General features: G+C 37.0%; 1 protein-coding gene across 2 annotated transcripts in view; it reads right to left on the bottom strand.

Annotated features, from left to right (window-relative positions):
• Nucleotides 1-21966, bottom strand: part of ches1 (checkpoint suppressor 1) — a 73378-nt gene extending 51412 nt beyond the window's left edge. The window contains exon 1 of one of the 2 annotated variants that reach the window (XM_005160419.6): nt 21807-21966. The gene's annotated coding sequence lies outside the window, so the exon portion shown is untranslated. Of the gene's footprint in view, nt 1-21482 lie in introns of both variants that reach the window. The other variant, XM_068215449.2, reaches the window with a different exon arrangement.
• Nucleotides 21967-24616: the final 2650 nt, after the last annotated feature.

The following is a 24616-nucleotide window of genomic DNA, read 5'->3' on the forward strand; positions in this document are numbered from 1 at the left end:
TATATTACACAATCTCCACACCAAACAAACCAATTCCCATACAAAACAAGCCACAACTATCAACTTCTCCATATACAAACTACACTACATTCCAACCAGTGCTAATCGGCTGCTAGCACATCTTCAAGTCCTCTTCAAGCAGTGTTTAACGAGTGATGTCTTTCACTATCTGCTATAATCAGGCCCAAAACTCAAAAGAACTTTCCTGCAAGTCTGTTTTTGCTCCAGCTTCACAATACTTATTCATTATTCATAATAAGCACAAAAGCAGCTGGCTGAGGTCATACTACATTTATCAGTGTGTGCATGTTTCTGTAAAAGCTTTAGTAAGACGTCAGATGAAGAAAACTAGATGCGCGATAATGATCGCAGATGGTCATTCAGACTCAGAGGCCAATTCTCAGATGACCAGCCCCCCCTAAAACCACTATATAAGCCTCCATTCATTTTGACTTGAGGTAAATTTCTTGACAGCCATTTATGATGAGCGTTTGGTCATATCACACATTAAAGTCAATCTTTTCTGTTCACTACTGACTCTGAACTTGCTGCATTCCACACACCAATATTATAGCCAGTTTAAAAAGATTAATCACTGTCATGGATGAAAACACTGAACCCAAAACAACAGAATCTGCAACAAATAAATCAACGAAGATTTTAGACAAACTTCTTCATAATAAAGATCATGGATGTAGATAAACATGCCTTGTTTACATTTTGACAAATTATGAAAATGTGTTTGTGAAAAAAGCACATCTACTGTTGTTTTTAACACAAATTTTACAGCAATTCATAACTTTTTTTTTTATTTATTTAGTGGCTAAATCGTATGAATTTGTATCATATAATTCATACAGTTTTATTTAATTTGTTCATCCCCCAATCATGGTTGGGTTTAGGGGTGGTGTTTGGTGCCACGCCTCCTTTTTAAAATCGTACGTTTGTTTGTAAGACTAAATTCATAAGAATTTGTGTAAATTAGCCACTAATCTGACAAAAATGTAAAATAGTCACATTTCCTGGTGAGATCAGACCCTCTCTGCAAATCAGATTTTCACCACAAAAGAGTGCATATTAACTCTAAAAATTCTGTTTTTTATTTATTCATTCATTCTTTTCTTCCCCACTTTTCCGGGGTCAGGTCGCAGGCGCAGCAGTCTCGGAGAGAACTACAGACTTCCCTCTCCCCTGACACACCCCCAGCTCCTCGGGATGTATCCCTGAGACATTCCCAGGCCAGCCGAGAGATATACCCTGGGTCTTCACTGAGGTCTCTTGCATTGGAACATCTCCTTAGATTTGTGTCCAAAAGGCATCCAAAACAGATGCCGAGCCACCTCAGCTGACTTCTCTTAATGTGAAGGAGCAGCGGCTCTACTCCGAGCTCCTCCTGGGTGACAGAGCTCCTCAACCTATCGATAAGGGTCCACCCTGCAAAGTAAACTCATTTCGGCCACCTGTACCCGAGATTTAGTCTTTTCGGTCATGACACAAAGCTCATGACCATAGGGGAGAGTAGGAACGTAGATTGACCAGTCAATCGAGAGTTTTGCCTTTCGGCTCAGCTCCTTCTTACACCACAACGGTCAGATACATTGACCGCATTACTGCTGCACCAATCCGCCTGTCAATCTTACGTTCCCATCCTTCACTCACTCATGAACAAAACCCCATTTATTCCCCCATGAACCGCCACCTTATCGGGTGGATCCTAAGAGCTATGTTGTATGTTCTTGGTAGGGTCTCCCAAAGCAAAAGGTCTTAGGTGACAGGTCAGACTAAGCTCGGTTCATAAACCCTTTATGACCAAAAAAAAAAAAAAAAAGATCAAGGACCATGACGTTGCACGATATGGCGCAGCTGGGGCTCCACCCTGGAGCCAGGCCTGAGGTTGGGGCTCGTATGCAAGCACCTGGTGGCCGGGTTTTATTCCCCGGAATCCAGCCAGGCTCAGCCCGGAAGGGCAACATGGGTCATCCTCCTGCAGGCCCACTAACTGCTGTAGGAGCCGGTGCAATAAGGAAGAGGTGGTGGTCAAAGGTTTGGACCGCAAAATAACTCATAATGTCTCTTGCCAATTACTATTTTATTTTGGTTGGTATTTCAGTGACTGCAGTTAGTTTCGTTTAGTCTTAGGCCCCATTTACACTAATGCGTTTTCGTTTTAAAAAGCATAAGTTTTGCTACGGTTACGCCATCTGTCCACACTACGCCGGAGTTCTCGAACGCCTAAAATGGAGCGTTTTGAAAACGCTGGAGAGGCTGTTTTCATTCTAAAACGATGCTGCTCCATTTCAGTGTGGATGAAGGAAAAAAGAGACATCTGAAAACGGAGGCGGGGCTACTGAGATTCGCTACCTGATTGGGGCTTTTGTGTCATTGCGTATGCTTCCCTTATTCGTCAAGTCCCTATCACATGACTATAACGCTACCGGAAGACAGTACTGTAAACAACAACACGGACACAGAAATGGGAGCGTTGCTTGCACTATTGTCTGTTTTAGGAGCCATTGTGCAGTTATTCATTTGTTACATTTAATAACAACTCAACCTCGTTGTCTGTCAACAAAAATACCTCTCTTGCTTTCTTTGCCATCGCGTTTAATGTTCAACCGGTGTTTGTTGACTAACAATAACCAAATGCTGAGCGAGACGCATGCTTTCTGTTTATACTAGAACGCGCATGCCCAGAGTGCGCGAATGGTCACGTTATATACGTTTTTGGTGGCGTAGTGTGGACGGAGATATGTTCAGAGACGCGGACGCGGATCGTTTTTGATCTAAAACGCCGTTTTAAAACTAAAACGCATTAGTGTAATTGGGGCCTTAGTATTTTATCTATTGTGTATTTTTATTTTCTTTCAGATAACGTTTTCTTGTTGTTTTTTGGATAGTTTTAGTCTTTATTTACTAAAATAACTATGTTGTGAACTTTATACTTTTGTTACTTGCAGCAAAATCACCTCACAGTTTGTCATTTTAAATTAAAAATATGTTTGCAGTCCGTTTAAACTACTTGTTTAAAATGGGCTTAAACGACACAATTCTTTAGCCCTCCTGAATTATTAGCCCCTATATATTTTTCAACACATCTCTAAACATAACGGTTTTAATTACTCCTTTCTAATAACTGATTTATTTAATCTTTGCCATGATGACAGTTAATAATATTTGACTAGATATTTTCAATACACTAGTATTCAGCTTAAAGTGACATTTAAAGGCTTCATTTGGTTAGTTAACCAAGTCATTGTACTACAATTCTTTGTTCTGAAGCCTATTGAAAAAAAGAAGCATTTAAAAATAAAATTATTAAAAAATGTTTTTATTCTAGCCTAAATAAAACAAATAAGAAGAAAAAAAAATATTATCAGACATACTGTGTAGAATTCCTTGCTTTGTTAAACATAATTTGAGAAATATTTGAAAAAGAAATAAAAATCATAGGGGGCAAATAATTTTGACTTCAACTGTATATAAATGCTAAATCCAAAGCACAGTAGGTTTATCCAGATTAGTTTGAATGATCTAAATGGTGACAGAATGATCATTTTGGGGTGGACGGTCTCTTTAAGGTATGAAGCCAGCGGACGCTGATCCTCATTCCTGCTGTTGTTGGTCAGGAGTGAGTTTAGCTGTTTCTCTCAGACGCTCTTCTGTTGTTTAAGGCCTGACATCATACAGGAAGGTATTTTTTCCCCTTTGCGTTGCCAAAAAAACAGGCCCACGCACAAGACCAGAGCAGACCGACAGAGAGGAGAGATGCGGCGGAGCAGAGGGACGAGCGCTGAGAGACGGAGAAAAGCAGCAGATAAACGCAGATCAGCAAAACAGACTTCAGTGAAGCTGGAAGACTGGCGCTTCGCAGGTCAGGGTGGATTGGATACCAGGAGTTTTGAGTTTATTTGAGGTAGAAAGTGTTTTGTCTGGAAAGCAGATGAGGTTTTTAACAAACATTAAAGGTTAACCCTAAAATTCACCTTAAAAACATTACAAAATAGACATATTTAATGTGGGGTGGCACTGTAGCTCAGTGGTTAGCACTGTCGCTTCACAGCAAGAATGTTGCTGGTTTGAGGCCAGTTGGAATTTCTGTGTGGAGTTTCCACCCCCAACTGCACCATAAGTGTGTATGAATGCGTGCAAGTGTGTGAATGAGAGTGTATGGGGGTTTCCCAGAAAGGAATCCGCGGTGTAAAACATATGCCAAAATACATGGTGGTTCATTCCACTGTGACGACCTTAGTCATTAAAATTATTATGTTTAGAAATGTGTTGAAAAAAATTTTCCATTAGGGGAAAAATAAACAGGGCGGCTAATAATTCTAAGACTTTAACTGTATATTTAAATGATTAATAGTGTGTAGTTATAATAAATGGTTACCGAAATTAGTTGTATTAAAAAAATTATATATATTTATCAAATGATTTAACAACAAATTTTTGGTAACACTTTATAATAACTACACACTATAAATCATTTATTAAGCATCAGCAAATAGTTAATTCATAATTTGTTTAGCATTGACGCTACATTAGTAGATGTTAGTAAGCAGTTTATAAGGCCCAATTGAGTAATATATTGAAGTATTTGTAAGGCAAGATGAGAGATAAGACAAGAATGAGTGTTGTTGAATAGTTTAAGACAACTTTGATAAAAGGTTATGATTCAAACGTTGACTACTGTACATAATGCTATTGTACATTTCATTATTTCATTTCTTGACCTCAATACTATTAGACTTAAATGTAGCTTGGGGGCTACTTCACCACCGAAACCTATTTCGAACATAAGTTTTTGCCACTTTTGATGTGTTTGAAGTTTTGTGAGTATTTGAACATGTTTAGACACTCAAAATGCAATTCATTCTAAAGAAGTAAAGGAATAAAGCTGCCAGCAGCGAAGAAAGGGACCTTGCACCTGGGCTCACCGCTGCCCAGGCCTTAAGGCCGATTTATACTTCTGCGTCAAGCACATGCGTATGCTCCGGCGCAGCCTGCATGTGGACGCATAGCCCTCAGCGTGGCCATCGCCGATGTGCACCTCTCAAGAAAAATGTAAATACACGTTGCAACGACGCATATCCCAAGCTCTGTGATTGGTCGGCTTGGTAGTGCCGATGAGTGTGGGTGGGAACGAGAGCCACACAAGCCTGATGAAGCAAGTGATTAGAAGCGTAGAGTCCGGTGAAGGAGGTCCAGATGGAAAGTTAAGTTTTGTGTTTACCTCATGATTGAATTTGTTGCACGTCTACCAGTTCTTACCTCAAAATAAGTGAGTTTGAGCAATTTCTACATTAAGGTAGCATTCAGAAAAAACAAAACACCAGCAAAGAAATTCGACCAGAGGAATATAAAAACCTACTGCCAGCTAGTGTTTCGGAAATATTATTGCAGAGCAACCCAAACAGCGCACAAAACTACAAATTCACAGCAACGCGCAATACATGTGCTGTGGGTCACGCCGTTCACTTGACGCAGAAGTATAAACCTGGCCTTTGGATGACAGAAAAGTCACAGAGTTAAGCTAATAGTTCCTACTTTCAGCAGGTGGCGCTATGACTGTGACTCAATATTGGCATGTACATGTCTTCAGGAAAGGAATCTCATTGAACCTGTGAATTTTCAGGCAGACCAAAACTCTTAATCTTCGCAATTTAAGATCACAAAGGCCTTTGGATTAAACTGCCATAAAGAACTGCTGATTCCATTAGCATCTTTGCTCTCTTGTATTCGTTTATGCTTTTGATTGGTTATGTTTTATGCAGATGTTCTGCTTAAATACACTCAAAAATGACTTTTGCTGCTTGTTCAAGCTACTTATTTATTTAAAACGAGCTGAAACAACACAATTCTTATGGCTTTCTTTGGGGCAACTTATGCCTGATGTTTAATTTACTTAAATTTGTACTTAATTGATTTGTGCTGATACAACATGAAATGTGTGGAACCCAATATTTTTAAAGTCTATGGATATTTAAATGATGTAAAATGATATTCATACCACAAAATATATCACAGAAATACAGTTTTTCCATTATCGTGCAGCCCTAATTTTAAACTGTATGGTAAAAACAGAAAGAAATGGTACTATGAATGGCTTTCTAATATTTGACTCCGCGCACTGGGATGTTGAATGGGAGACGGTATTTTACATCAAGAAGTGACACTTGAGCTCAAATAATATAATGCCTTGAAAGTGAAATGTGGAGCCGTTCTCTGACCCACGAGGTTTGCTGTGAAGTGCAGAGTGTGAGAGATCATCCAGAGCCCTGCTGTAACGGAGCTGACACACACACTTTTACAGTGCACGAGAGAGGAAAGAAGAACAGAAAGACAAGGAAAAAAATGAGAGAAATAATGCAGTGATGAAGCGTTTCGGCTTTCATATGCATTCTAGGACAACTGTAAAGCACATGAAAACAATAATACGAGTCTGGTTATAATGGTGATATGGCATGAAAGAGTTCTGGTTCAATATGCATGCGATGTGACCTTGGTGTATGGACATTTCTAAATGTCCTTGTATTTTTATGGTTCAATTATGAATTAGTATTCATCAAAATTATTGTGAATTTTAAATGCATATTCATCATTTTTATTAGGGATGCATAATATATTATTTCAGCATCAACAACAACTGCATTTTACACCTCCAAAAAAAAACCAACACAGGTTCATTCTGAAAACGTAGTCCCGCAGACGTTTCTGGAGACTGTGAATTCTGTAGCCTAACCGGAGGTACGTATGGCTGCATTTAACTTTAGGCGAACGCTACAGGGCGGTATGATACTGTTCCTTTTGGAGCTTACCGGCTGACCGCTTACCTCCATGTGGAGGGCTTTCCCGCCGCAACCAGTTTGTCCAGTTAGCTCATCGTGTACATCGGCAGACTTAAGACGCAGAGAGGAGTTGACGATGACGACGACTGGGTTCAAGTACGAGGAAGAGCGGTTCCAGAAATCAGGTAAGACAAAAACAAAATCCAAAAAATAAAACGAACGAGTGAACAACAGGGTGAGAATGTGGTAAAATCCAAAAATGTGGTAAAAATCAGAAATCAGATCAGGCTTTTCTTTTCCTGGACGGCTTGTGTAAACCATCGGCTTGGTTTAGGCAAGTAAGTGGGCGGGCAGGTCAATCGAAAAATTGGTTGGGTTTAGTGAAGGAGGAGGGTGGGTCAGTCAATTGGCTGGTCGCCCAGTCAATCGACAGTGGCCTCTGGTGGGTTCACAAAAGAACAACACGAGCACATTAGGAACTGCAAAAAAGCACACAGTGGCCTATTGCGGATTTGCAAAAACAAAAACTGCAAAAATACCTACCTTGCATATTTTATTATGAACGTAAACATTAGGTGAGCAGGTTACATTGTAATTTTGTGTGCTAACAACATGATATGATGTATGATATTTGCAGCGATAAGCAATTTGGCTGTTTGCACTAGACGAAACACATCAAATTTAAATGCAGCCATTCATTATAATCTAATTAATACATAAAACCTCTTTAATACTATTAAATGTATATGCTAATTCACTGATGGGCGACGCAGTGGCGTAGTTGGTAGTGCTGTCCCTCACAGCAAGAAGGTCGCTTGGTTACTGGTTCGAACCTCGGCTCAGTTGTCGTTTCTGTGTGGAGTTTGCATGTTCTCCCTGTGATCGCGTGGGTTTTCTCCAGGTGCTCTGGTTTCCCCCACAGTCCAAAGACATGCGGTACAGGTGAATGGGGTAGGCTAAAGACTAAAGGCTAATTTATACTTCTGCGTCAAACGTCGGCGTATCCTTCGCAGTGGCCATCGGCGTCACTGAAGTGCACTTCTCAAAAAATGTAACTACACGTCGCAACAACGCGTAGCGCAAGCTCTGTGATTGGTCGGCTTGGTAGCGCTGACGAGTCTGGGCGGGACCGAGAGCCACGTGAATGGCGCGAGTGATTGTTTATAAGTGTGGAGTCCCGTGAAGGAGCTTCGGATTTAAAGGTTTTTTTTTGTGTTTACCTCATAGTTAAAGTTGCTGCACGTCCGCCAGTTCCTGCCTCAAAATGAGCGAGTTTGAGCCACTACTACATCCCGGAAGTGTTCAGGAAACGCAAGAAAGCAGCGTAGAAACTCGACACAGAGGAAGATTTACACCTCACTGCCAACTAGCGTTTCAGAAGTGTTAATGCAGACCAACAGAGACAGCTTGCAGAAGTATAAATGCACAGCCACGCGCATTGCATGCGCCGTGGGTTACGCCGGTCACTTGACGCAGAAGTATAAATCAGGCTTAAGTCGACAAGAAAATGAATGAATGAATGAATGAATCACTGATCTGATTATAAATCTGCCAACCTGCGCTTGTGCGAAGTCGTCAGCTGAGGCCAAGTGAAAATGTGTTTTTAACCAGGAGTGCAATACCTAGTTCAACCACTGGTTGTCAAACTTAGGTACTGCACCTTTATTACTATTTCAAATACTGTATACATGCTGTATAATTCTGTTGTTATAGAGTATCTGTGCTTTTTTTTTTTTTTTTTAAGTTTGACATTTAAAAATCTGTTATATGTACAGTTTATGCTATGTGTACAACTATTAGCCTGTAAAATTGTAATTGTTTTTCAAATATTTCCAAAATTATGCTGAACAGAGCAAGGATACTTTTCCACAGTATTTTGTATTATATTTTACTTCTGAAAAAATTATTATTTCTTTTAGTTTAGCTGGAATATATAAATGTAAATAAATAAATAGCTCCTTTGTTTTCATTTTATGTTTTGATTGGTTTTACAGCCGGCTCTTAAGTTGAAACAAAAAGGAGGACCAGATGCAACATCACATGCAAAATAAGATTTATTTTAACAAGAACATAAATATTATATAGTAAACAAAATGAAAAATCATGACAAAATGGGACAATCAACAAAGCTCTGAGCTCCATATTAAGGTGATTGCTGGATTGGGAATGTGTCTCCCACAAGCACATCAAACACAGTTTTTATACACATTCCAATGAGCAGCATCTGTGTACCAATCACGTCACCTCCAAACTGTAACTGAAACACACGTCAATAGGCTGGGACACCACACGCACTCACAGCCCAAACGTTTGGATGACACATTGCGTATAGACATATAATAATGCTGTAAACATGTCATTTGCTTGCTTCTGTTGTCTCTATTTTAATCGTTTTGGGATGATGGCGTGCTTTATCTGCTTGATTCTGGTTTAACTTCTTCCCGCCGAACTGGGCATGTTGTGTGACGTTTGATTCAGGGGCATTCTGGGGTGGGTTTTGCGTGCTGCTCTGCAAGTTTTTCGCCCTACAGCGGAAACGCAACATGATTTCGAAGTCACTGCTCCTGGGCTATTGGCCTGGCCCAGCCCAATAAAAGCCCTGGCTCGCACTGGCTGAATAGTGGAAATGTGGCAATTTAATTGTTTTAATGTTAATTCCACTTAAATTTGGAAAGACAATTAAGTAACATCAATTTGAGTTGGGACAACATGAAGCCAGCTTTGTTTACAATGTATTAACTATTAAGTCTTTAAATTGCACAATACAAGCAAGATACTAAATTGCACTTTTTTTTGCAAAATACTAGCAACGGAACTATAAAAAATATTATGTACTATCATCATGGAAGACAAAAGAAATGCTATTAAAACTATTATATTTGAAAATGCTATTAAACAAATCTCTCCCATCAGCGGCAATAGCCTAGTGGAACAGGCCCTGACAAATAGCAACCCGAGTTCGATTCCTTGCTCGAGTTCCTTTGCCGATCCTTCCCCTCTCTCTGTTGCCAATGCTTTCCTGTCTGAAATCTCTACTGTCCTATCATAATAAAGGTGAACAACATCTAAAAATGTATAGTTATGAAAATCAAAAAACAATAAAATCTCTCCCTAAAAGGAAAAATAGAGCTGTGAGCCTACACTAGTCTCACGGTTCAGTTATGATTATCATGCCATCGATTCGGTTCAATTCGATATTTCGGTGCATCACGGTGCTTTTCATACACAGTTTTACATTTTCTTCACAGCAGCAGTACTTGTATTAAAATGTATGAATACACTTATATTTATATAATATTTGTAATAAAATTTTGTCAATTAAAACAGTCAGATATATAAACTTTACCTTTAAACAACACGAGCAATAAGTATTAAATAATATAAACAAATATAAATATCCAGCTCACTTTCTGATCCTTGTCTAGTTCTCTTAGACCACTTTGATTGGTCACATCCTCAACAAAAACGGTTGCGATTGGCTCCTGCACGCTGAGCTCTTTACAGATGAGTGATACTAATAAGCGGCAGGGGCGATCAGAGCTGATGCATGAAAGACACGGAGGGAAAACCTATGCAGACACGTGCTCGTTTCTGTATCATAAAGTAACACTGTAAAACAGCCGAGAGGAGAAGAAAAGTCACGCCAGCAGGTCAAATGGGCCACTGTGTGTGTGTGTGTGTGTGTGAGTAAGAGTGAGAGAGAGAGAGAGAGAGAGAGAGAGAGAGAGAGAGAAATGGAGTACTTTCATTCTCTGGATCTCCGTGAAATAGGGGGTTTTGTTGTTAATGTCAGTTAAAGACTGATCCAGCAAACACACACAGAGAAATTGTGCACAGTTTATGCAGTTAGAGCGTTGTAAATACTTGCACTCGCCTCCCTCGCGACAGAGCACATATGAGATAAATGACGTCAGTAATAACCGGTTATGATTATTACTGAACCGATACAGAATTGTCCGCGTCTGCATCGCGGTGCACCAAAGAAACGATTAATTTTGACACCCCTAAGAAAAAGACTTCAACTTTTAAAGGAAGGTTAATAATTCTGTCTTCATTCTAGCGTTGCATTTGTATACAAGCTTTTCTCGAAGAGCTGAGGAAAGTGCTGCTTTGCTGTTTTTGCTCAAAAGGTGTCAAAACCACAAGTCCTATCTTCTGTAAATGTATCTGACTTCACCCCTTGTTTTTCACATTGACATGACCTTACCTTCACCCTGATCTAACAACCTAGGTGGAGGAAACACCATGGAAGATGTAGATTCTTGACATACTACAGCTTTAGTTTGTTTGACCTTTACTGGCCAGTGTAAACATCTGCTGCTGGCATATATGAAGATGATGCCTGTGAAGTCAAGAGACTTTGAAAACTCTTTTGCTTTTCTGCACATGCTGTAGCTTAATATATACTCAGAACTAACATTCTCAGATTTTAGATCTTAGGATATGTTTAAATATTATATTTTGGATTAAGATTCCTTCACAGAATAATTTGTGGGTACTCAATTTGAAGTGCTGCAGCATGTCTTATTACAATTATTGATTGTTACAATTTAGATCCAATAACACTTTTTCAATCTCATCCCATCATATATTTTTCGATTCATAAATAGAACAGATTAGACTTTAGAAACAGATTATCGTTTATATCTCTATGACTCTTCATAAAAATCTTGGATTCTTGGATGTTATTGCTGGTTACCATGGCATTGCTATGTGGTTGCTAAGGCAGTCTATATGGCTTCTCCAGTGTGTTTTTCAGAGTTCAATTATTTATTATTTATGACATTCCTAGATATGAATCCTTCTGTTGTATTTTTTAAATCATGTCTGAACACCTAGAGAAACAGCAAAAATAAAGATTTTTCATTTACTTCATGACTCCCATGTTTTCTTTTCACCAAAGAAATATAATTATTATTATATTATTACCAGAAAAGGGACTTGTAAATGAATAAAATGTTCTTCACATTGAGAAATGAATTGATCTTTAAAGAACTGGTTCACTGAAATAGAAATCAAAATGTTCTTCTATAGACAGCTAAAAAAATATTACGATAATGTTTCACAGGGCTGTGCGATTAATAGAAGGGTGGTTTCGAGCCATTTCCAGCCTGGTCTTAGCTGGTAAGGCTGGGAGATGACCAGATAAAACCAGCTTGACCAGCCTAGCCAGGTTCGGAGCCCAGTCAAAACCAGCTTAAACCAGGCTAATGGCCAAAACCCCTCTAAAACCAGCCTGGTCAACAAGCTAAAACCAGCCAACCAGCCTAGGCTGGTTTAATCTGGATTTTTCAGCAGGAAAAATATTCCCATATTACCGATGTCCTGTTTTTCTTTGATATTAATTTGTCTATTAATGCTCCTGAAGCGGCAGATGCCATCATCCCACTTGTCCGCATAGTAGTGCATAGTTGGGTTGCACAATTGTAATTAGGCAGACTGAAAGTGTGCTCTCTCAATTGGCTAGTAAGACTGTAACACATAGACCCCATGCACGCATTTGATCTGGGCAGGGGAAATTAAATAATACATATTTGGTTTCTCAGCTAATCAGCTAAAATCAGCCAACCAGCCTAGGCTGGTTTAAGCTGTTTTTTTTTTCAGTAGGGTTGTTTTTTTAAAGTCACACAAAATAAAAGTTTAATGATAGCTTTCTGTGTATTTCACGTGTATTCACGGCTCGAAATGCAGGTTTGTGTGTCATCTGTAGTGACTGACATGTACTAATTTATCATTTTATTTTCATAGGACAGTTATATATAGATGCATTAGTTGCAGAATTTTAAAGCAGGTTAGGGGTTTAGCAGTTTAGCAAAGAGGGATTTAAATAAAACCCATCTAAATGCAGGATAGGAGATGTACACTTCAGTCTCTCACCTTTTTTGCCATTTTTGGGGTACCACAGCTGTACATTTAACGTCATGATGTTTTGTGTAACATCTGCAATAATCATTTAGATTTAGACAATATAAGCTAGAAAGGCTCTTATCAGACATATTAGTTTACTGAGTGTTCTGTATATTTATAACTACTACTTTTTGTTCATATAATAAGCTACACAGATTCCCTAATTTGAGTTTAACTTGTTAACAGAAAGGTAAGGTCATTCTATTTGTGTTTATGTTTGCTCTAGAAAAAAAAAAGTGTTTAATTTCTGAATATTTAAAAACAAATTTGAATAAATGTTTAAGTTAATGTTTCACTTCTTTTTCTAATGAAAGCTACGATACAGATTATTGAGCTAAAACTTGACTACAAAATTAAATCGCATATAAATATATATATATATATATATATATATATATATATATATATATATATATATATATATATATATATATATATATATATATATATATATATATATATATATATATATATATATACATACATATACATACATATACATACATATATGTACATACATACATATATATACATACATATATATATATACATACATATATACATACATATATATATATATATATATACATACATATATACATACATATATATATATATATATATACATACATATATATATATACATACATATATATATATACATACATATATATATATATATATATACATACATATATATATATATATATATACATACATATATATATATACATACATATATATATATACATACATATATATATATACATACATATATATATATATACATACATATATATATATACATACATATATATATATATATATACATACATATATATATATATACATACATATATATATATATACATACATATATATATACATACATATATATATATACATACATATATATATATATATATATATATATATATATATACATATATATATATATATACACATATATATATATATACACACATACATACATACATACATACATATATATATACATATATATATATATATATATATATATATATATATATATATATATATATATATATATATATATATATATATATATATATATATATATTTTTTTTTTTTTTTTTTTTTTTTTTAATAAATAAATTGCATTTAGATATTGTGCCCAAACTGCACAGGCATATTTCATAACATTCAGGCAAATAATGGAGAAGTGGATTACAGTTTATGGATTAGATAAAACCACTGATGTTTATGGTAAAGATTACAGTAACCATCATATGCATTTAACTTGATGCTCAAATACACAAGTTGTAGGAAACAATTACATTATTTAACAAATAGCAGGCCAGGCCCGTAGCCAGCCTGGTGAAAGGGGTGAGTATTTTTGCCATATTTGTTTATGAAATTTAAATACTTAGTTTTAGTGACATTTTAAGCACTATTCTGAAAAAGCTTGTCGGATGGTCCTCATAACCACACTTTTTGACTATTTTAGCCAAAATATTATTTGCATCAATCTTTTTATTGGTCTTTTATTGGTCTTTTTTAAGGTCCAAGATTTAGAATAAAAGTCACGTTTAAAATGTTCTCAATTATACAGTAGTGAGTCACACTGAAGCGACAGCCAACAAAGGATTTTTGGTCTTGGTCTTAAAGCCTTTTTCGATGGGTTATTTTTATCATTATGGCATAGCAGTCAAAATAGGACAAATGACCTGTTGTATGGGATAAATTCTGGGAAAATCCTATATTAAAAATTTAATTTAATATTTATTATTTTCAGGAAAAAAAAACTACTTTAATAATAATTTTAATAGTGATGATGATTATGATTATTAATAATAAGATATTTATTTTTTGAAAAGTTTACTTTTACTATTTGACACATGCAAACCACTGCAGAAATGTTCTAACCAATAGGCCCATGTCATATACAGTACAGATACTTAATAAATAACCGAATTAAAATAAAAGCATTAACATATGTTTTTTTTTTTTGTTTTTACAAGCTTTCGTCATGGGCCACGGCTGTGTTCAAAATGACAACAATGTTTTTTCAAAGTGCACTATGAAGGGAATGCAATTATAAACGTGAAGATCTCTAAAACTGAACTTTAAAAATACTTTGAAAGCAAATTAAACAAAAGAGTGACGACTTTAAGGCTTTTCATTTTTAATTATTCCAAGAGTAAATGTTAGAATGTTCTAAATTAATAGGGCATTGGGGGATAACTGGGAATAGAACACAGCCAGGAACTCTAGAGCTGTAGTTGCAAACTCAAAACTTTGCGATGGAGTTTGAAAACGTTCGTTGGCATGACGGATTCGGGAAACGGCAAAACAACAAACTACGCTTGTAATGACGCAACTTGCAACCTTAGTTGGCTAATGATGATTTTTAGAAACGCGCTGCTGAATAGGTGGCAACAACTAGCCATAAAATATGCCACTGAATAATTAAATAATGATCCATCTAGCAACATGAAACATGACGTTTTACAAGTGAATAACTGAATCTTTTATTCAAAATAAGACTCAAAATAAATACAGGTAGTTTGAGCTGCACAATTAATCGTAAAAAGATTGTGATCTCGATTCGACCCCCTAGACGATCTTAATCCAGCATTTCTACGATTCTGTCAGTCATATTTTCAAGTTCAGGAGAGAAGCAATGGTGGCTGCACAAGTCTTCACATTGTTTTACATACGTTGTTCAGCAATGTGGACACCTCCAAATGGTGTTGAAAGAGTCACATGCTGTATTTCTAAGATTTAATTCACCCCAAAAACGACATTTCTGTCTTCATGTAATGTATTTACGACCTGAAAATCACACGTGATGTGAGCAGACCGTCAACTGTTATCACACAGAGATCGAGCATGCGCGCCTCTGAATGAAGTCTACTTTAGTGAACAGAACTTGCATAGGCTATGATTCGTGAATTACAGGTAGTAATGCTGTAAATAACATTCAGTTTGTGGCACAGAGTGAAGTGAACTGCTCTTAGCAGTAAAAATGAAACTGAAAGCGCACACGGTGTTGCCAGATGTAGCTGACTGATTCCAGCTCAAAATAGATGTATATGCAAAACCCGCTGAAATGCAAAAATACCCACCCAGTCCTCTGTATTCACGACAATCATGTCAATGACAGATTTTAAGCAAAAAATTAAAGATTGTAAGCATGTCTCAAACACAATAATTCAACATCAATTATCATCAGCATTAATGACCATTACAAATGTAAAGTCTGTTCAAGTCCACCATTCCAAGTCTATAAAAAAATAGCATTAGCATTTTAACCAACAGTACAGCTACACAAAGCCTATTGCTGTTTTACCACATGTTTGAGAATAACAATAATAATAGCCCACTCAACAACAGAATCGTGAGAAAGTAGTGATCTTTATTTTAGGCAAAAAAATAAAAAATAAATAAATTTTGCAATTCTCATTTCAGCCAGAATCGTGCAGCTCTATAGGTAGTACAAATTAGAATGTTAGATTTTCACATTTAATGTTATCAGCAACAGTAGTAGTAACTGTGAATTTTTCACAGCGCTGAATGTTTTAGTTCATTTTTATTGATCTGATTATTTTTTCATTTTATTTGTAATAAAATTACAGCTCCAAGTTATGTTTGTTAAAACCAAAAGTGTCTTGCAGTACTGTTTTTGTAATAAATGGAAAGCAAATTTATTTAGTCTCCTTCCGCTTTTGGCTGTTCCGAAAAATTATCCGATCCGTGACAAAAAAAACAAAGTAATCCGAACCGTGAGATCTGTTATCTGTTACAACAATAAAAAATTATCAAAACAAACAGAGACTTAACATAGTATTTACATACAAGTCGTTTTGATAAAAATTTTGCTAAACTAATAAACATAAATGCAATTCTAATCATTACTACAAGCTTACCGCTTTGAATCGGGCTAGAGTACGGACAGTTTTGAACACTGGCTGGTTATATCCTTGCTCAAAAGCAATTTCAGGTCCTTTTAAAACAAAAAACAAAATTAATTGAATGCAGCTTTATAAAAAAACAACATCAATACTCATGACCTAAGAAAGCACGGCTAATAACTTGATTTGAAAAGCACACAGACCCTGTTTACACCATTTTAGAGAATGACATAATGGCACAAATAAAGGCAAAGATGATCAATCACTTATGACTCAAAAGGACATGACATCACCACTCTCTGCTATGAAATCTGGCCTTTAACTGCTGCAAGTGCTCCAGTTGTAAAGATAACCACAGCTAATCATTACAATCTCCTGCTTAGTTTGGACCATAACACAGAGTGCTCCAAATGCTTAAAATATACAGTTGCCCTAATACACACACACACACACACACACACACACATACACACACACACACACACAGCCAACAACTTTTACCAGTGACTGGCCAGTAAATATTTATGAAAAATAAAATCAGTCAGTGACTCACACGGCCAAAAGCAGCCAAGGACCAATCAGAGGCTAGGCTGCAGAGCAATCAGTCAGACTCCAGCATGACATCATGAGTCATGACATCAGCGCCTGAAACTAAACACCGCTTCGCTCTTTCTCTCAAACAAGTTCAAGGACACTGAGAGGAAACACAGTGTTCTGACTGTTCCTGCATCAGTATGGGCTATTTTATGGCCTGATACTCACTGTCTTGCAGCATTACATCACAAACAGTAAAAATGTGACAGAATAATGACAATGTCACACTTGTTTTCACATGGATTCATATACTGAGGATTAGCTTTGCTATGGTGAAAGTTTGCACATAGTTGTATATTTTCTTTTTCGTAATACTACGTGAAAACGTACATTCGATTACGTTGTTTTTGGTTGAATTAGGACAAAAGTATTACATTGCTTCTAACCAGCCAATCAATCAATATCTTTCTTAAGTGATTCATTGAAAGCTAATTATACACATCACATTTTAGAATGCTACACTATATATTGTCGAGCTATACTGGAAAAATCTAATATTGTCAGATTTTAATTTTCAGCAAACAATATTGCAATACAGGATACTGTTTTAGAAGATTTGAATAATGACACTATTTCATCATTTTCTATGGAGTCCAGCAGTGTTCAGGTACAGAAACTGAATAAAAAGTGCTTTTATTGCTTTGCTTTGACTTGTTTCTAGACCAAATTTCTAAAAATTATTGGATTAAGCAAAAACATTGTTGTTTTTAACTTTTCTTTTAAAGTTTGTTCTTAAAACAAAAAAAAAATATATATATATATATATATATACATATATATATATGACACTGCAGCAAATAAAATACTTTTGTTTTTGTTTTGAAATGTATATATCTGGACTAGAAACAAGGCAAAATTCTTAACAAAATTCTGTATTAATGCAGTATTTGAATACAATTCTGTGGCTCCTGGTAAACTATAATCCAGACTCAACATTGCATATCTTGCCATGTGACTATTGAGAATGCACACATTTTGATATTGATGCTGAAACAATATATTGTGCAGCTCTATTTATACACACAATGTCTATCTAATACGCAAATCTTTAACGCTTTTTGATTTGTACTGTCATGTAAAAATTTGCACCTTTTGTAAAATTGCTTTGGAACGATAATAATTAAGAAAAGCACAATAAAAAAAAAACTTTAATGATGTTTACTTGGTAAACCAAATTACACATAGTTTGACTTCAAATAATAAATAAAACGGTTTATAGAACTTTAATAAATTTGTTATTTAAACCATCTAATTAGAATAGAGTATATATTAGAATTTAACCACAGTTGGGGGACAAAATGCTACTTTTCTACATCAAAATGTAGTTAAATTAACAATTTTCAACTTGTTTATTTATACTTTTTGGTAAAATTTGCAAGCAATTTCTATTTACAATTAATATTACATTTATATTATATATGATATATCATCAAAACACTTAGGGTTGCACTGATCCCGATACTTAGATTTGATATCGATTCGATACCGCGTATTTTTGCTGGATCAGGTATCAGTCAGCTAGTACTGATGCAAATCCGATCTTGCACGTGTGCTATATTCTATGTAGTCAACAAAAGCCACGAAAGGCACTAGGCAGTTGTCATGTAGGCATACTATAACCCCCTTTGTCACTAGAACTATAGAAAATGTATTATGTTTAACAAAAAGGCACAGTATCGGGATCAGATTTGTATTGGTCAATACTCAGAATTTTGGTATAAGGATAAAAAAAAAATGGTATTGTGCAACCCTAAACACACTTTATGATTCCCATTGTTGCACATTTCTGCTGTGAACTTAAATCAGTATAGAGTAAAAAAAGTGCACAGCTTATTGTTATTAACATAAATTTTATCACGATTCAATTTACAGTTTTTCTCAGTCATGACAATTAGTCATTTGTGCACATCATAGAAGCAGTTTCTCATTCCTTCCAACAAATTGTAATTGACTGACATGACACAAGCAAATGATAATGTTATAAATAGCAGAGAGTTGTATGAAAGCAATTGATGCATGTTCAAAAGCATTTACAATTTGTTGGAAGGAATAAGAAACTGCTACTATGATGTGCACAAATGACTAATTGTTTTGGGAAATGCATTAGCTGTTGTGCAAATGTAAATAGTGTGAGAAATGCACCAAGGTGACTGAGTAAAACTGTACAATGTGAAACATACATATTCAGTGTCTTGTACACATATATCCTCACTAAATGCAGTGATGTCTAACTTTACTGTAGTTTTCAAATGGCTGTGCAAACAGTATATAGTGCTGTCTTGAGCATTTTCAGGATGTGTCGCCAAAATACGACTTTTTTGCATTGGAAACAATTCACAGAGTAAACTGTCATAATTAAAACATGACAAAGCCATTTGACTATCTTGTTCATAAACAATGGTGTCTGGACTTTCCATCTTGATGACACTGACACTTACATTGACATGAATACTTGCTTTAGAGGTATGGGCTATCCATTTTGAGCACGAGACACACTTTTGCAGGTTATCAACTAGGTTTTGCAGTTTGTACTAATCGTTTTGAGAAATGCATTAACTGTTGTGCAAATGTAAATAGTGTTGTGAGAAATAAACCAAAGCAACTAAGAAAAACTGTAAAATTGTTTATCGGCCCAGTCCTAATTCACACCACTGTTTATATCACATTTGTCTGTGTTTGCAAAGTTTCAACAGAAGTATGCAAGCGGTAACAAAAGGTAAAAGGTGAAAATATATATTTTGACTGGAGTGCCAAATATCTGTGCTTTCTCTTCGGTAACACTTAGGGTTGTATTAGTTAAGGCATTTACTAAACAGAACAAACAATGAACCCCACAGATTACATTTACAATCTCAGCTCACAGTGCATTAACTAATGTCAACAAGCATGAATTTGGATGTTAATAATGCATTAGTAAATGTTGAACTACGATTAATAAATGAATTATAAACAATTATTGTTCATAATTAGTTCATGTTAGTAAATACATTAACTTATTGTAAAGAATGAGAATGTCCCTCTTTTCTTTTAGTTCAGCAATTTTGTGTGCATACAACAAATCAATGCAAACTAAATTCATTTCTTAATCAACATTCTTTAAAACACCTCCGATTTTGTACAAAGTAATTTGCTTTGAAATGGCACAAGAGCATGGGCGGCTTTAACCAATAAGCAAAGAAAGAGGCCAATTAGGGCCTCAGAAAATCTGAGGGCCCCCAAATAAATACCTAAAAGTATTACTGATACCTATAAATTATATATAACTTTGTTTTCTATTATATTTTGTATGGTGAGGGTCTAAAATGTTTATTTTAGCGCAGATGTGTCCCCCACCTTCAATCCCCACTGGTCCACTGGTCCATACCAGTCCAGCAGTCAAATCAGTAAAGATCATAAAACAAAATAGTTCATTTATTATTTTTAGTTGTGAATTTGTGAAAAGTTTGTGTTATTATTATTTTATTTCGCATTACAATAAAATGTACAAAAGGAGTTGGAATGACATAAGGAAAAAAAAAAACTCCCCACCCAAAAAAAAATTGAAGGTGCATCTTAGAACTTTTGGGCCTCATGGGTGGAATTGCTTAGGACCCCAAAAATCTCTAAATCTGCCCCTGCACAAGAAATGACAATGAAAATTACGACAGATTTATCATTTTCTGCAGCATTAACATTAAATAATCAGTTTATAAAGCCATATTTCTCATAAGCCCACTGACTAGCTCTCACATTGTAGCTGATTTCTGGATTGACTGTGTTTGCAATGCCAGCATAATTCACACAGAATCTCATTTCCCCCTAAAAACAAGCCAATGCACACGTTTTAAATAAAGCACCACAAAACATTCTTCACATCTCACATGGAATAGCATCTGGATGAAGACAACACTGTGATACAGTCGCCAAGGAATCCAAACGTGCATCCCAAAAGTGTACACGGCATGTAAACAGACTCCAAACAGATTATTTAAACAAACACAAACGCACAAGGCGCGCGCGCACACACACACACAGACAGACACACACACACACACGTGGCAGCACGATTAAAACCAAACAGCATTCATGTGTACAAACAGCTGTGTCGAGCCAGTCAGACCGAGGCGTCTTTCTGCTGTTGCTGTGGTCCTCATCAGATCTGCCTCTCTTAACTAGTTTTCCGCCTGACAGACACAACATGCCACACAGACACACACACAAACACACACGCACGCACAAACACGCCTACCACCATCTGTCCAGGCTATCACAGAGATCACAAGCAGTCTGTGGTAAACCTGTCCTCCCCTCAGATACAAACCTGAGGCTCCAAGCAGATGTGCGTTTCCTTTCAGATCCACAGCAAACTTTTGCGACACGTCATTTCGCAGTGCAATCGACCAGCCTTGCGTTTTCCACCTACAAAACTGTGCCGTCTTTCCCTTCCAGACAGGAAAAGCACCCTAAACGCGCGCACACACACAAACACACGAGTATTCCCCTCGTGCGCGCATACAGTGATGACTCATTTCCACAATCCTTCACAAGACGCATGTCCGAAAACACTCTCCTGCCTCCTTTTGTTGAAGCCCGCTGCAGTAAACACACTAAATGATAGCACGCGAGCTTGCGTTCACACTCTCACCTTTTAATCCTGATCAGCTCCGAATAAGCGCGTCCACATGTATTCGTCTCTCCTCGCTGCTCAGTTGGTGCACTTCAGCTCCTCCATTTCCACCGAGCAGCGCTCCTGGACTGACTGACTGACTGACCGACCACAACAACAGCGCAGCGTTCCTCCAGTCTCGACCTCTCTCTCTTTTCCTATATCTCAGTTTTTCCCGAGCAGGGGTGTGCGCTGAGGCTTAGGCAACCCCTGGAAGAAATGCAACGCTCTCTGGGTCCTAGTGCTAGTCATGTGCATCTAGAAATGCCATTAATGTGTGAGGCTCAGGGGGGAAGCCCTGCTCACCAGAGTCACTGCTGAGAGCCTGCATGAGGTGGTAGGCTATAAACATTAGTGTGTATCAGGACTGGGGGATTCAGGGAGAAAAAGTGGTGCTGATAGATCTAACGCTGCCATGGAGAGTTACAGTGGGGGACAGTAAATCAGAGACAGAGCAGATTTATGAGTATGGCTTCGGCAATCAAGACTAGGTTGCATATTGGTTGATTGGATTGCAGGTAAATGAATGAGATTCAGTCACAGTTTTCTCAATTCAGAAAAGGTTGGGACAGTATGGAAAACTCAAATAAAGAAAGAAGGTGATTCCCAAATTTACTTTGACTTGTATCATCACAGACAATATGAACACTAAATATTTCATGTTTTGTCTGGTCAGCTTCCTAGAAAGGTCTAATCCTTTAGGAGCAAAGATGGGGTAATGATCACCAACAAATACATGAAAAAATTATTGAAATGTTTTAAAAGAATGTTTCTCAAAGAAAGAGAAAAAGACATTTGGATATTTTACTTTTGGCAGTGCATAACATAATAAAAGATTCAAGGAATCTAGAGGAATTTCAGAAGAAGGGTCTGGATGCAGACCTGGTGCAGTCCAATCTGAGCTGCATCAAATGCTTATTAATGTGCTCACCTAACCCTAACCCTACCGTCACAGTGACGTCACTCACTTCATTGAGTGCATTGTGTCTGACATTGCATCGCTGAGTGATGCCATCTCATCTCGCATCATAAAGGCTGCATCCAGAAACCATTGAATTTCAGTGCGTAAAGGACAAGGGCAAGAAGCTGAACAACCGTGATTTCCAATTCCTCAAGCAGGATAGCATCAAGAACCATCATTCATCTACAAATGTTGTCGCCACATGGGCTCAGGACTACTTTGGCAAACCCTTGTCAAGTACCACAATATGTAGTTACATTCACAACTGCAAGTAAAAACTTTACTGTGCCAAAAGGAAGCCCTATGTTAACAGTGTCCAGAAGCATCGTTGACTTCTCTGGGCTCTGAGACATCTGGGATGGACTAACACACAATGGAAACATGTACTGTGGTCATATTAATCAGTATTTCATGCATATTTTGGGAGAAATGGACATCGTGTGCTCCGGATCAAAAAAGAAAAGAATCATCCAGACTGTTACCAGCAACAAGTCCAAAAGCCACGATCTGTCATGGTATCGGGCTTTCTCAGTGCCCTTGGCAAAAGTAATTTGCACGTCTGTGATGGCAACATTACTGTTGCAAAGTACAGATTTTGGAGCATAATATGATGCCTTCTTATAGGGACACCCATGAATATTTCAACAACACAATTCAAAACCACAATCTGCACACATTGCAAAATCATGGCTGTGGAGGTAGAGGATACTGGTACTTGACTGGCCTGCCTGCAGTCCTGAACTGTCTTTAACAGAGAATCTGTGGCACATTCTTAAGTGAAAAATGCAACAACAAAGACCCCACACTGTTGGTCGCCTTAAGACTTGTTTACAGGATAAATGGGACTAAACTAAACCTGTAACACTTCATCACATGGTGTTGTCTTTAGTCCCTAAGTGTGGTTTATTCATAAACTAATTTCGAGAGGATCACGTGCTTATAATCAACACGGCTGGCTCCTTATTAGCTCCGTAATCAGCCCCATTAGATGATTACGGAAGCATTATAAATAACCTGAGTTTATCACTCTAGTTATCTTCGTCTTGAAGCTCCCCCCTTTCCACCCCTTCATCCTCCTCCTTTCCTGATGGGCGACACGGCGGCCCAGTGGCTAGCACTGTTGCCTCACAGCAAGAACACCGCCGGTTCAACTTTTCGGGCCGGTCGGTGTTTCTGTGCGGAGTTTGCATGATCTCCCCGTGTTCGCGTGGGTTTCCCCCGGGTACCCCGGTTTCCTCCCACCGTCCAAAACATGAACCATAGCCAAATTGACTAAAACAAATTATCACCCAATACAACCTCAGTTCACACTTCTCACGGTGACAAGCAGGGGAGTTTTCGAGACCTACCTGACCTCGAACTCCCCTCTCGCCCTTCTAACGGGAGGGAGCCCCGGGCTCGAGGATATTACGAGCTCAGGGCTCTCTCCCGGGACAGCATGCCAAATACGCTTTATTGATTATCAGCTAAGTGTGAACTCTTGAAATGTCTTTTAGGGACTAAAGTGTTGTGATGCTTTACTGTTTCAACTTTGTTTAAACATGTGTTGCAAGAACCAAAAAAAAAGTCAATAATTGTTTTAAAAAAATAAAAATCATGAGGAACAAATTAAATAATGTTTGTTGTATTGTCTGCAATGAAATACTAGTCAAAGTAATTTTAGAAATCACTACTTATTTTCTTATTTTATTTACGTTTTCCAAACTGTCCCAACTTTTTTTTTGTAAAAAATCTAGATTCTTTGAATCATCAATTTTAATTTACAATTTACATTTATAATTTACATTACATTTATAAAGAAAATCTAGATTTACTTAGGCATAGTCGA

The sequence above is a fragment of the Danio rerio genome, chromosome 20 (assembly GCF_049306965.1).
Source record: "Danio rerio strain Tuebingen ecotype United States chromosome 20, GRCz12tu, whole genome shotgun sequence".
NCBI lineage: Eukaryota > Metazoa > Chordata > Actinopteri > Cypriniformes > Danionidae > Danio > Danio rerio.